This window comes from Odocoileus virginianus, chromosome 3 (genome assembly GCF_023699985.2).
Source record: "Odocoileus virginianus isolate 20LAN1187 ecotype Illinois chromosome 3, Ovbor_1.2, whole genome shotgun sequence".
NCBI lineage: Eukaryota > Metazoa > Chordata > Mammalia > Artiodactyla > Cervidae > Odocoileus > Odocoileus virginianus.
Window position 1 is genome coordinate 65,160,557 of NC_069676.1, and position 13,590 is coordinate 65,174,146.

The 13,590-nt window shown below is 41.3% G+C and overlaps 1 long non-coding RNA gene across 1 annotated transcript; it reads right to left on the reverse strand.

Annotated features, from left to right (window-relative positions):
• Window positions 1-7,085: 7,085 nt before the first annotated feature.
• On the reverse strand, window positions 7,086-9,266 carry LOC110136011 (uncharacterized). The gene is made up of 2 exons (XR_002313505.2): window positions 9,014-9,266; window positions 7,086-7,321 (listed from the first exon to the last, which is right to left on the reverse strand). It is a non-coding gene; the product is annotated as an uncharacterized lncRNA (long non-coding RNA).
• Between the last annotated feature and the right edge of the window lie 4,324 nt (window positions 9,267-13,590).

Sequence of the window (13,590 nt, forward strand, 5' to 3'; positions counted from 1 at the left end):
CTTTTGGAGCCCTGCCACTGCCATGTGGACAAGGCCAGGCTAGCCTGCAGGGGCATGAGAGACTATTTGGAGGATAGCCCAGCTGTCACAGCCAGGGCTTTCCTAAGTCAGTCTACAGCTAGCTAATGCCCAGACCTGCGAGAGAAAGGCTACCTGCCCAGCTCTCTGCTGATATGTGAATGAGCCAGCCAAGATGAGAAGAACAGCTCAGCTGACCTACAGACTCATGAGCAATAATAATGGTGCTATTATTTTAAGCCACCAAGTTTTGGGGTGGTTTGTTATACAGCAGTAGCTGATTGATACACCCTTAATTTCACCTCTCTTTATTGTGGAGTGCAGTCAGGCTAAACAGAATTCTTACTGTTTTCTATGGATTGCCATCCTGATTTTTACCTTTTGAGCTTTGCATAGGCTGGTTCCTCTGCCTGAAATGTTCTTATCCTTCAGCTTCACCCCTTGCTTGGCTAAAGTTTGTCCATTTTTATGATTAGTGGAGATGCCTGTTCCTCTAGAAAATCTTGCCTAGCTCTCATCTAGAACAGGTTGGATGTAGCAAGTTGGATGTCACTGCCAAGTTCTCCCATAGCATCCCACCCTTATCTCTTTCTTAGTACTTGTCACAATGCATTGTACCTACCCTCCTCTCATCTGACTTCCACTTTCCTTTAAGTTTCTGGAGGCAGGCCTGTAACTTGTTTGAAGGAGTATCGTCTAAGCTTAGCATTTCTAATGTATAGTAAGGACAAGAGAGAAATTTTTCAGTGAATGAAGTCATTTTACTTCCCTAAGTTTTCAGTTCCTTCATATATAAAATGTGAGATGTGGGAAAAAATCAAATGATTCTTGATGAAAATAGATATTGTATTACAAGCTGCTTGTGATCCATTGGTCCTGAGTGTCTATATACCAGATTATATATCTGTATATATTTCATAATGAGAAGGATTATGGGGCTGTGATTAGAATTATAGGGGAAAATGTCATGATTAATTAGCTCTGTCTGTTATGGTCAGGAAATGGGAAGTGACAGCAAACTTGCCAAGGACGTGGCCATCTAGGGGAAGATGATTCCTATGAATACTTTGAATTTGAATCTTGTTCAACCCAGCCATGATCTGCATTATATACTGAGCTAATAGTGGGAAAACCAAATGGGAAACTGACTAGATGCTAAAATGAATGTTACTTGCTATGGTAGAGATTAGGTACTTTCCAAACCATTTTTCTCTTCTGCCTGAGGACATACATTTCTCTAGTTTCTTGTATTAAATCTGGGCCATGTGACTAGTTCCCATGTCAGTCACCTCTGGGCTGAGCTGTTTAAACACAGGAAAGCTTTCTTTGGGCACTCTCTTTTTGCCTTCTTGATCAGCTCCAAAGAGAAATCACTGGAAGGATCCAAGTACCCGAGGGATTGCATTCCACACTGGACTGTGGTGGGAATGAGAAATAAACTTTTCTCTCTCAAACCACTGAGATTTGGAGTTTAAGGGGGAGAGTTTTTACCTTACTATATGTGCCTACATTATTTTCCTCTTTATTGTCAAAGAAATCACATTTCATACTTCAGCTGCTTCAGGTCACCCAAAGTAATAACTTTATAAATTGAGATACTTTAGAAGTTTGTGTATTCTGATCTGCATTTATCATTGCTTTTTCTGCCCTGGAATTCTTTTCCCATATAAAGCGAACCACCACAGGGACATGGTAGAAGCCCATCATGGAGTGTCCTCCCCAGCCCCTTTCTTTCGCTATAAGTTACCCAACAGATCCCGCAGGTGAAAAAGGTTATTGTTCTTTAAACCCCAAAAGACAATGATTTCTACCCTCGAACTTCCTGCCTTCCTTAATTTGATCACAAAAAATTTTCAAGCTCCTGACAGAAACAGAAAATACAGATTTAAAATATTCACACCTTTCTGTCTGCAACAGCATGGGTTCATGAATATGCATAGTCAGCCAGCCAGCTGTTGCCTTCTGGTTCAGGGAGGCAAGACTCAGGCTGTAAGTCAGAAAATGGGAGAAATTGACCTTTCCTACATCTCTTCCTTACAATCTTGGGCCTCTTACCTTTTGAGTTTCTGCATAGCAAGCCTGCATAATTTCTCCAATAATTATGGTCCTCTGAGCTGACTGTTCTTCAAACAGCAAAATGTTTTCTCCCTGTGATCCCAGTAGAAATTCCCCATCTGTGACCCAGCTCTCTCAATCTTCTCTCTTTTCGATGCACCAATCTGATTAGTTTTTTAAACTAGTGACTCATTGGATATCTAGTAAGAGAAGTGTCTTTCCTTCATCACTCATGTATTAAAGGAACATTTCTATAGTAGTTCCTGGGTTAGTTGATGTTATCTAACTATTTCACACTGGACCTTTTAGGTCAGTAAGGACAAATGGAAGGCTTTGAACTGACCAGGGGGAGGTCCTTGATCAAGCATAACCTCCTGACACTCCTCAAGTCACCCTTTGAAGGTGGTGGTATGACCTGTCAGTGCCCAGGGCCAGCCCAGTGTGTAGGCTGTGATGCTGGAGGGGACTAGAGAGATGGAGACAACAGGAGTTTTGCTGTAACGGGCAGCAGGATTTTAATGTGTGCCAGGGTGCTTGTGACAGGGCTGACTGAGTGAAGGTCAAAGGGTGGTGTAGATTTCTAGTGAAAACAAGGCAGGAGTAGGGCGCTGGGGCTGGAAAGAGCTAGAGACAGGTTTTTAGAATGCAGCAGGCAAACAAGAAAACGAAGCAACTTGGAGTTTGGATTTTTTCTTTATGATTGATTGATTTTTGTGGGTATCATAGAGTGGGCCTGAAGGCTTAAATTTGGCATGACTTTGATTGGCAGGGGAAGCGCAGACCGCCACCACCCCATTCAAGGTTCTCATTTATTGAGTCCTTGCCATGTGCCAATTTTCCCATTTATTGCTCCCCACCACTCTGTGCGGTCTCAGTATCAACATACCCCATTTATAGATGAGGAAGTAGCAGTTAAAAAGTAACTTGTGGGAGGTTACAAAGCTAGTAAAGTGGCAAAGACTTGAGCCCTGTTCTTAACCACCACACTTTATTATTACAAGTGTCCCCTAGAGGTGAGGAAGACAGAAACCTTTGTAGGGCCTGAACTTCCAGTTATCAGCCTCACCTTTTTCTTGAAAGGTAGGGAAAAGTCAAAGGGGTGAATAAGCCAGTACTGAGCTGTTCAGAGTCAATCCTGCCAGCAAAGATCCCATCAACATCTTTGGCTGGCCACATTCTCTCTGGGCAAGTCTTTGTGACCAGTATCCTTTGACCGATTTGAGAAAGCAGCTGCCAGCTCGCATAAGAAGAAGACTCATTGGTGCCAGAGGAAGGGAAACACCAAGGTGAAAGCCCCAGAGACTCTGAGGTTGTCATAAACCTTGTCGATCAGGCAGAGTCCCAGATGGAAGGTTCCAGCCATTAAGTAGCCCTGGAGGAAGCTGACATGCTGCCCTTCAGAGAGCCAAGGTGATGACAAAAGACATGCAGACCTAACTGTGCATTTGTGAGTGGAAAATCCATTGTGACAACAGGCTGCATTTGAGTTATCAAATGAACTCGGCCACCTGGCTGGATCTTAACTGCCATGGCACACCCGGAGAACTCAGCAGTGGCTCCAGTCCCAGGCCACCAGTGCCCAGGAAGCAGTTCAGCAATCAGGTCTTTCAAAACCAATTTAGCTCATGCTCCAAAGTCCTGACTGTAATTGACAGCAACTTCCTCCCTGGTTTCCTAAACTATTAGATAAGAGTGCTGCACTGTTTTAAACCTTTTTGAGTCCAGGACTCACTTTCAAGTGGAGTGTTAAAGAGGCACATGAAAAGAGATTTGGCTTAATTCTAGACCTTTCCTTCCCTCTAGTCTGAATAATTAGCAGAGCAGTCCCCACCTTTGGTACTGGAGTTTGTGTCTAGTGATCCAAAGAGGGAAATGTTAAAGAAGCCCGCGCCCAGAGGTGGTGGAGTAAAAAGATTTCTACCCACCTTCTGTGTTTTATGAAATGGGGATAACAATAATGAACTGTGCTGGGTGAGTGCAGACCAATTAGTCCAAGTTTGTAAAGCTCGGAGGCTTATTACAGCTTCCCTGCTCGAGGAGAGTAGGCAGGACCTTCCCGTGACTTTGTATGTGAAGCTAATTGCCCTGGAAATGTCGGGAATTTGATCTTCCATCAAATCCTCCAGCCCTTCAGATCCCTTGACAATCTCAGGCTATTTGCATCTCAAGGTTAAAGGAGGCTGTTGCTTTCTGGATGCTAATCAGTTGTGAAAACTTTTGATCTCTTGGAAACGAAAACCCATTGCAATCACCTGATTCTGAGCATGGTGAGAGCTGAACAGAAGAGGAGCAGACAGACTGGCTTTATTGGAATGAATAATGTGTTTAGTAGTTGTGAGCTTTAGTTCTATTTTCCTTAAGGCTCTGTGAGGTCCTGGAGAATCACTTGCTGTTTCTGAGTATTTTTCCCCAAAATTTGATCTGAATTGCATCATATCTGCCCTGGGAGAAATTGGAGAAATTACTGTGATAAAACTCTAGATCATCACAGCTTGTAGATTTAAATGAGAGAAGCTTTGCAGACATATTTTCTGGGGAAAATAGGTATGCTTACATATACATACACACACTGTTTTCCTACAGTGCTATTTTAGCCATTCTAGGTACTTTTTAGTGATGAAAATGATCCTTCTACATCATGGTTTCTCAGCAGTGGCAGTGTGGACATTTTGGACCAGGTCATTCTCTGCTATGAGGGGACAGTCCCGGTCCTTGTAGAATGTTTAGCGGCATCCCAGGCCTCTACTTACTAGCACCCTGTGAAATTAATTAAACAAAGAGGCCATTAAACTGAAGTGGTTATAATACCTTAGCAGTCTATGAAAGCAACCACAACTAAGCCTGTAAATGACCCAAGGTTATGGAATGAAAACCTAAGTTTAACCAAGCACAAAGGCTAAACCAGGCTTTCCCAAATAAGGCAACTGCTTAAGTCATAGCCAATGAAATACTTTCCTTGTACTGCTTCTGTGTCTTATCTCTAAAGGTCTTGCCCCCTGATCCTGTTGGAGGAGGTTCTTGATCACTTTCCTTTTGGCAACTGCCTGATAGGAATTGATTTTTGCTTAAATAAACTTAAAAATGTTAGCATGCTTCAGTTTATCTTTTAATAACCCCCAAGTCATGACAATCAAAAATACCTCCAGATGTTGCCATGTGTCCCCTGGGTAGGATTACTGGATTTAGCAGTTAAAAATACAAGGTGCATAGTTAAATTTGAATTTCAGAGAGATAATGAATAAATTTTAGAATGGAGTATTAGTAAATGTAACTGTAAATACTTGAGCTTCCCAGGTGATGCTAGTGGTAAAGAATCCACCTGTCGATGCAGGCGATGTAAGAGACTCGGTTCAGTCCCTGGATAGGGAAGATCCCCTAGAGGAGGGCATGGCAACCCACGCCAGTGTTCTTGCCTGGAGAATCCTATGGACAGAGGAGCCTGGCAGGCTATGGTCCATACGGTTGTAAAGAGTTGGACATGACTGAAGCGACTTAGCATGCACTGTATTTAATGTGGTAATCTACCTGGGGGGACAGAATCTCCCCCTAGTTATGAACCACTCTTCTAGATAAAGAATTGCATTTATCAGTGAACTCACATGACCAACCACCACATTTTTTTCTTATTCCTGTCCCACTTTTCCTTCTTTCTCATCTCTCTCCCTAATTCCAGCCTTTATGAAACACAATAAAATAAATTACATAGTGGGTGTTACAAATGTTGCTAGCCCTAGGCATGAGAGCAGATAGAAACAAATTGTTATTCTTTATATAGTACTGTGATAAAATGGGAGTCAGTCAAAATACAAAAACAGTTTAGGCCATTCAAAAATCATGCTTCTCTAAGCAGAATCCTTCCACAAATGGCACAGGACCCAATCAGATAGGCCTTTGAGGATAAGGAACTCTGTGTGCTTCCAAGATCTCCGCAGACCCTTAGAAAGTCAAGCCCAAGGTCACTGTGAGCTTTCCTTTTCACCGTTTCATCAACAGGCATTTTTTGAGCACTGACTGTGTCAACCAGGTGCCGCATGGTGTGCAAATAAGGAAAAGGCTCAGTTTGTGCCTGGTAGAGAAGAAGCAACTTGTCTCTTCATAGAGAGGTACTATTAACAGGTGGCGCATTCCTAGGGTCTAATCAGGTTACAGATGATAAACAAGAGGAGAAACAGGTAATAGTGGGCAGGGTGGGAATCAGGAAAGCTGTTGTCGAATAGTTAAGATGCAAGGGTGTGGAGAGGGAGGTGGGAGGGGGGATCGGGATGGGGAATACATGTATATCCATGGCTGATTCATGTCAATGTATGACAAAAACCACTACAATATTGTGAAGTAATTAGCTTCCAACTAATAAAAAAAAAAAAAAAAAAGATGCAAGGGTGGTAGTAGGGTTTGAGGCAGGGGTAAACAGAGCTGTCTGGAGACAGGGAACTGCCTCCTGAGGATCAATGGTTTGGTGCTCAGAGCAGAGCCATAGTATGGTGATCCTTTAAATTGACAGTCCTTAGATACTCGTTCAGGATCAGTTTAGAGGCAAAGTGTGATGTATGTGAGGGAAGGACCGAGCTTTTGTTAGCTAGCTTTTGTTAGCCTTCACCCTCTCCTTGATTGTCCCCAACAACTTATTATTGCTCCACTTTTCAAAACAAAACTTAATCAGAGCACCAGCATAGAGATGATCTCTAGGTACTGAGCCTGCTCCTTTGCAAGATCCTTGCTCTCCACTCCTTCTGTAAGCAACTTATTCACTGTTTCATCCAATTCCATGTGGAGCTTTCGCTGAGACAAGATCTCTACTTTCTTATATTTGTCATTGTGTTTCAGGGCCTCTTACAGATGACTCATTGCAAACTTAGTCCCCTGTTAACCCAGCTCTAAAGCTATCAGTATACTATTAATACATACGCTGTGATTAAACCATTTATGTAGTAGTCACTCTTTGAAAGGGTCTTCACCAAATCTTCTGTGAAGGGCTTTCTCTAGTGGTGTCAAAAGAGACAAGATACAGTGGCCCCATAGAAGGCGTGTTAGATTGGGAGGCAGAAAGCTAGTTTTGAATTCTGGATTTGCAGCTAACTTGCGGCAAGTTCCTGTGTTAAGTCACATCCTTGCCTTAGACTGTCATTTCTTCCTCTGAAAATGGAAGGTTGGATTACAGACAGGGTGGCAAAACAGATTTTATCTGACTGATTGGTAGCAGCTCCTTTGAATGCTTCATAGAGAAAGCTTCTTAGATCACATCTGGGCTCTGAAAGAAAGAATAATCAATTAGCACTGTCTATGCTGAACTGAACTGATGCTAGTGGCTCAGGCGGTAAAAAATCTGCCGGCAAAGGGGACGACCCAGGTTCACCGCCTGGGTCAGGTTGATCCCCTGGAGAAGGGAATGACTACTCTAGTATTCTTGCCTGGAGAATTCCACAGAGAAGCCTGGTTGACTACGATCCCTGGGGTCGCAGAGTTAGATATGACTGAGTGACTAACACATACACCATGAGAGATAAAAGGGGGTTGTGGTGGTGATGTTAGCATGGGTGCCTCATTTTTAGTATTCCTTGGTTGAATAGGCTTTAAGAAATTCCAGTCGGAGTCCTGAGACTTAATGCGATTATTGGTTAAATATTCAAAGAGATTTTCTGTATTCAGAATTAGGATTCTGTGAACTTTCTCAAAATTACAGTTGAGTTGTTTAGAGCAGAGGAATAGTTACAATTCTTTGCTTCACTTAGCACAGCTTTGCTTCCAACCTGCCATCAATAGGATCTATACATCTGCAGTTTCTCTTGAAGGAGGGAATTTTTACATTGACAGAGTTCCAGTATCACTAAGCCCTCTAGCCCAGACTGAAATTTTTATTATTAAATGATAGAATTGTAACCAAAACAAATTTAAAGTCAAACAGTATAAATCATATTAAAATGTAAACTACAGGCTTAGTGGAAATATCTGCAAATATTTACCTAAAATACACTTTAAAGATAAAGAACTCCTAAAATCAGCAAGAGACAACTGTGTATAAAAAGAAAAGAATATAAACATAAGTCAAAGAAGAAATATAAACACCTTAACATACAAAATATATAAAAGACTCAATCATTTTAGTAATCAAAGAAATGAAGCATTAGCAAATAATAGTGTGGACAAGGAAGCAAGGCAGGAAAGAGTGTAAACTGACATAACCATTTTGGAGGACAATTTGGACTCATCTATAAACACTTGAAATGCATATATCCTTGACCCAGCAATTTTAATTCTAAGAATTTATCTTAAAAATACTGGTTAAAATATAAATATAAATATATGTATATGTACATATTCAAGGATATTTGTTGCAGCAATTTTAAACAGCTTATAGGATCACTTAAGTATATATAATCAATAAAGGAACAAAGAAAGCATGACACAGCTATATGCTATACGTGCTAAATTATGCTGGGTCAACTTGGTTTAAATAGAAATCATTTCCCAGATTTCCCTTCCTATATGGTTCTGTGTAAGAGTTGGCCAAAAGAGGCGCTTTTGTGAAATCGGGAAGATGGAAATGAAGAAGTGGCCATTACTCTCAGGGGATTGCTGTGGTCAGCTGTAGTGACAGATGCTGGGAGGGTTCCAGTCTCTTGTGTGCGTGCTCAGTCACTTCAGTTGTGTCCGACTCTTTGTGACCCCATGGACTGTAGCCCCCCAGGCTCCTCAGTCCTTGGGATTCTCCAGGCAAGAATACCAGAGTGGGTTTCCATGCTTTCCTCGGGGGTATCTCCCTGTCCCAGGGATGAAACCCACATCTCCTACCTTGCAGGCAGATTTTTTACTGACTGATCCACCAGGGAAGCCCTTGGTGCTCTCAGGTCCTCGTAACTGTGGGCCCCAGACTCAGTACCAGATGCTTGGCTATGGACCCACAGAGGCAATAGTAGTACAGAAACAACAGCTTTCAACAGACCTTTCCACAAGCTCCTTATTTGCGGTTATACTTCAGAGGCTGATTGTTCTTGACTTCAGGTTGACGGGTTAGCGGCTCTTCTGATCAACTGGTTTTCCCTACTTCACCTTTATTTCCCAATTTCTTTCACAGTTGTGTAAGATCCAATTTCTATATTAAAGTATTTGTTTTATATACTCAGGGTGAGTGCACTTCCCTGACCGAACCCTCTCTGATACAGCTGTTGGTACTGGAATGGTTCCAGGGAACTGAACCTTAAGGATTAGAATCTGGAATCAGCTCTTTGATCTGATTTGATTTTATGACATAAATGAGCCTGTTGCCAGTGGTAAATGGGACACGGATATATATGGTATATAGTGGCTAATCAGTTACTTAACTGATACCTGGAGCCAAGTGCCTACTATGAAAGATAACAAGTAGCTGCTACCAGAGAACGCTGTAGTGGAAATAAAAATATAAGGACAGCAGAGTTGATTAACTACTTGAAGGGCACCAGAGATTTTGGATAAAGAAAATAATAGGCTCAGGGATTTTAATTCTTAGCTCAAGGGCCAAATAAGGAGACACAAAGCTTCTACAACTTCTCTGAAAAAAAAAAAAGCTTACCTTTTGTAGCCATGAGGTTAGGTTTTTGAAAATCAAACCAAAAGTCTAATCCTGTGAGTGGCTGAATTAGAACACAAATGGTGTTCACAAATCTTACAAGGTCTTCTATGTTAAATTTATGCTTTGTGTGGGCAGAAGTGGGATCCTGAAAATTAAGGTAGTGATATTTGGGCAGATTCTAGTAATGTTCAGTACTGTGCACATCTATTTTTTAAAAATATTGGTATAATGAGTTCAGTTGCTCAGTTGTGTCCAATTCTTTGTGATCTCATGGACTACAGAACGTCAGGTTCCCCTGTCCATCATCAACTCCCAGAGTTTGCTCAAACTCATGTCCATCAGGTCAGTGATGCCATCCAACCATCTCATCCTCTGCTGTGCACATCTCCTCCTGCCTTCAATCTTTCCCAGCATCAGGGTCTTTTCTAATGAGTCAGTTCTTTGCATCAGCTGGCCAAAGTATTGGTGTTTGAGCTTCAACATCAGTCCTTCCAATGAATATTCAGGATTGATTGATTTCCTTTAGGATTGACTGGTTTGATCTACTTGCAGGCCAAGGGACTCTCAAGAGTCTTCTCCAACACCACAGTTCAAAAGCATCAGTTCTTCAGTGCTCAGCTTTCTTTATAGTCCAACTCTCACATCCATACATGACTACTGGAAAAACCATAGCTTTGACTAGATGGACCTTTGTTGGCAAAGTAATGTCTCTGCTTTTTAACATGCTGTCTAGGTTGGTCATAGCTTTTCTTCCAAGGAGCAAGCGTCTTTTAATTTCATGTGTTACCATCCATTTGATTTTGGAGCCCAAGAAAATAAAATCTGCCACTGTTTCCACTATTTCCCCATCTATTTGCTGTGAAGTGATGGGACCGGATGCCATGATCTTGTTTTTTTGATGCTGAGTTTTAAGCCAGCTTTTTCACTCTCCTCTTTCACCTTCATCAAGAGACTCTTTAGTTCCTCTTCACTTTCTGCCATTAGAGTGGCATCATATGCATATCTGAGGTTACTGATATTTCTCACGGCAATCTTAATTTCAGTTTGTGATTCATTCAGTCTGGCATTTTGCATAATGTACTCTGCATAGAAATTAAATAAGCAGGGTGATAATATACAGTCTCTACACACTCCTTTCTCAATTTTGAACAAGTCCATTGTTCCACGTCTGGTTCCAACTATTGCTTCTTGACCTGCATATAGATTTCTCAGGAGACAAGTAAGGTGGTCTGGTATTCCCATCTCACTAAGAATTTTCCAGTTTGTTGTGATTCACACAGTGTAAGGCTTTAGCATAGTCAGTGAAGCTGTGTTTTTTTTTTTTTTTTTTTTTGGAATTCCCTTGCTTTTTCTATAATCCAACAGATGTTGGTAGTTACATCTCTGGTTCCTCTGCCTTTTCTAAATCCAGCTTGTACATCTGAAAATTCTCAGTTCATGTATTGTTGAAACTTAGCTTGAAGGATTTTGAGCATTACCTTGCTGCCACGTGAAGTAGGTACAATTGTGCAATAATTTGAACATTCTTTGGCATTGACTTTCTTTTGGATTGGAATGAAAACTGACCTTTTCCAGTGTTGTGGCCACTGCTGAGTTTTCCAAATTTCCTGGCATATTGAGTGCAGCACCTTAACAGCACCATCTTTTAGGATATGAAATAGCTCAACTGGAATTCCATCACCTCCACAGGCTTTGTTCATAGTGATGTTTCCTAAGGTCCACTTGACTTCACAGTCCAGGATGTCTGGCTCTAGGTGAGTGACCACACCATCATGGTTATCCGGGTCACTAAGACCTTTTTTGTATAGTTCTTTTGTGTACTGTTGCCATGTTGTCTTAATCTCTTCTGCTTCTGTAGGTCCTTGCTGTTTCTGTCCTTTATTGTGCCCATCTTTGCATGAAATGTTTTCTTGGTATCTCTAATTTTCTTGAAGAGGTGTCTAGTCTTTCCCATTCTATTGTTTTCCTCTATTTCTTTGCACTAATCACTTAAGAAGGCTTTCTTATTTCTCCTTGCTATACTCTGGAACTCTCCATTCAGTTGGGTGTAACTTTCCCTTTCTCTTTTGCTTTTTGTTTGTCCCCTTTTCTAATCTATTTGTAAAGCCTCCTCAGACAACCACCTTGCCTTCTTTCATTTCTTTTTGTTGGGAATGATTTTGGTCACCACCTCCTGTACAATGTTACAAACCATTGTTCATAGTTTTTCAGGCCATCTGTCTACCAGATGTAATCCCTTGAATCTCTTTGTCACCTCCACTGTACAATCATAAGGGATTTGATTTAGGTCATACCTGAGTGGCCTAGTGATTTTCCCTAGTTTCTTCAGTTTAAGCCTGAATTTTGCAATAAGGAACTGATGATCTGAGCCACAGTCAGCTCCCAGTCTTGTTTTTTCTGACTGTATAGAGTATCTCCATCTTTGACTGCAAAGAATATAATCAGTCTGATTTTGGCACTGACTATCTGGCAAGAATACACAGAAGAACTGTACAAAAAAGATCTTCATGACCCAGATAACCATGATGATGTGACCACTGGACTAGAGCCAAACATCCTGGAATATGAAGTGGGCCTTAGGAAGCATCACTATGAACAAAGCTAGTGGAGGTGATGGAATTCCAGTTGAGCTATTTCAAATCCTAAAAGATGATGCTGTTAAGGTGCTGCACTCAATATGCCAGCAAATTTGGAAAACTCAACAGTGGCCACAGCACTGGAAAAGTCAGTTTTCATTCCATTCCCAAAGAAAGGCAATACCAAAGAATGTTCAAACTACTGCAAATTGTACTCATCTCACATGCTAGCAAAGTAATGCTCAAGTAATTCTCCAAGTCAGATTTCAACAGTGTGTGTACTATGAACTTCCAGATGTTCTAGCTGGATATAGAAAAGGCAGAGGAACCAGAGATCAAATTGCCAAAATGCGTTGGATTATACAAAAAGCAAGGGAGTTCCAGACACACATCTACTTCTGTTTTATTGACTATGCCAAAGCCTTTGATGGTGTGGATCACAACAAACTGTGTAAAATTCTTAACAAGATGGGAATACCAGACCACCTTACTTGTCTCCTGAGAAATCTGTATGCAGTTCAAGAAGCAACATTTACAACCAGACATGGAACAACAGACTGATTCCAAATCAGAAAAGGAGTATGTTAAGGCTGTATATTGTCACCCTGTTTATTTTACTTATATGCAGAGTACATCTTGCAAAATGCCAGGCTGCATGAAGCACAAGCTGGAATCAAGATTGCCCAGGAGAAATATCAATTACCTCAGATATGCAGATGACATCACCCTTATGGCAGAAAACAAAGAAGAATTAAAGAGCCTCTTGTTGAAAGTGAAAGAGGAGAGTGAAAAAGTTGGCTTAAAACTCAACATTCAGAAAACTAAGATCATGGCATCCAGTCCCATCCCTTCATGGCAAATAGATGGGGAAGCAATGGACACAGTGACAGACTTTATATTTTTTGGGCTCCAAAATCACTGCAGATGGTGACTGCAGCCATGAAATTAAAAGATGCTTACTCCTTGGAAGGAAAGTTATGACCAACTTAGACAGCATATTAAAAAGCAGAGACATTGCTTTGCTGACAAAGGTCCATGTAGTCAAAGCTATGGTTTTTACAGTAGTCATGTATGGATGTGAGAGTTGGACTATAAAGAAAGCTGAGCACTGAAGAATTAATGTTTTTGAACTGTGGTGTTGGAGAAGACTCTTGAGAGTCCCTTGGCCTGTAAGGAGATCAAACCAGTCAATCCTAAAGGAAATCAGTTCTAAATATTCATTGGAAGGACAGATGCTAAAGCTGAAACTCCAATACTTTGGCCAGCTGATACAAAGAACTGACTCATTAGAAAAGACCTGATGCTAGGCAAGATTGAGGGCAGGAGGTGAAGGGGACGACAGAGAATGAGATGGTTGGATGCCATCACTGTGTTGATAGACATGAATTTGGG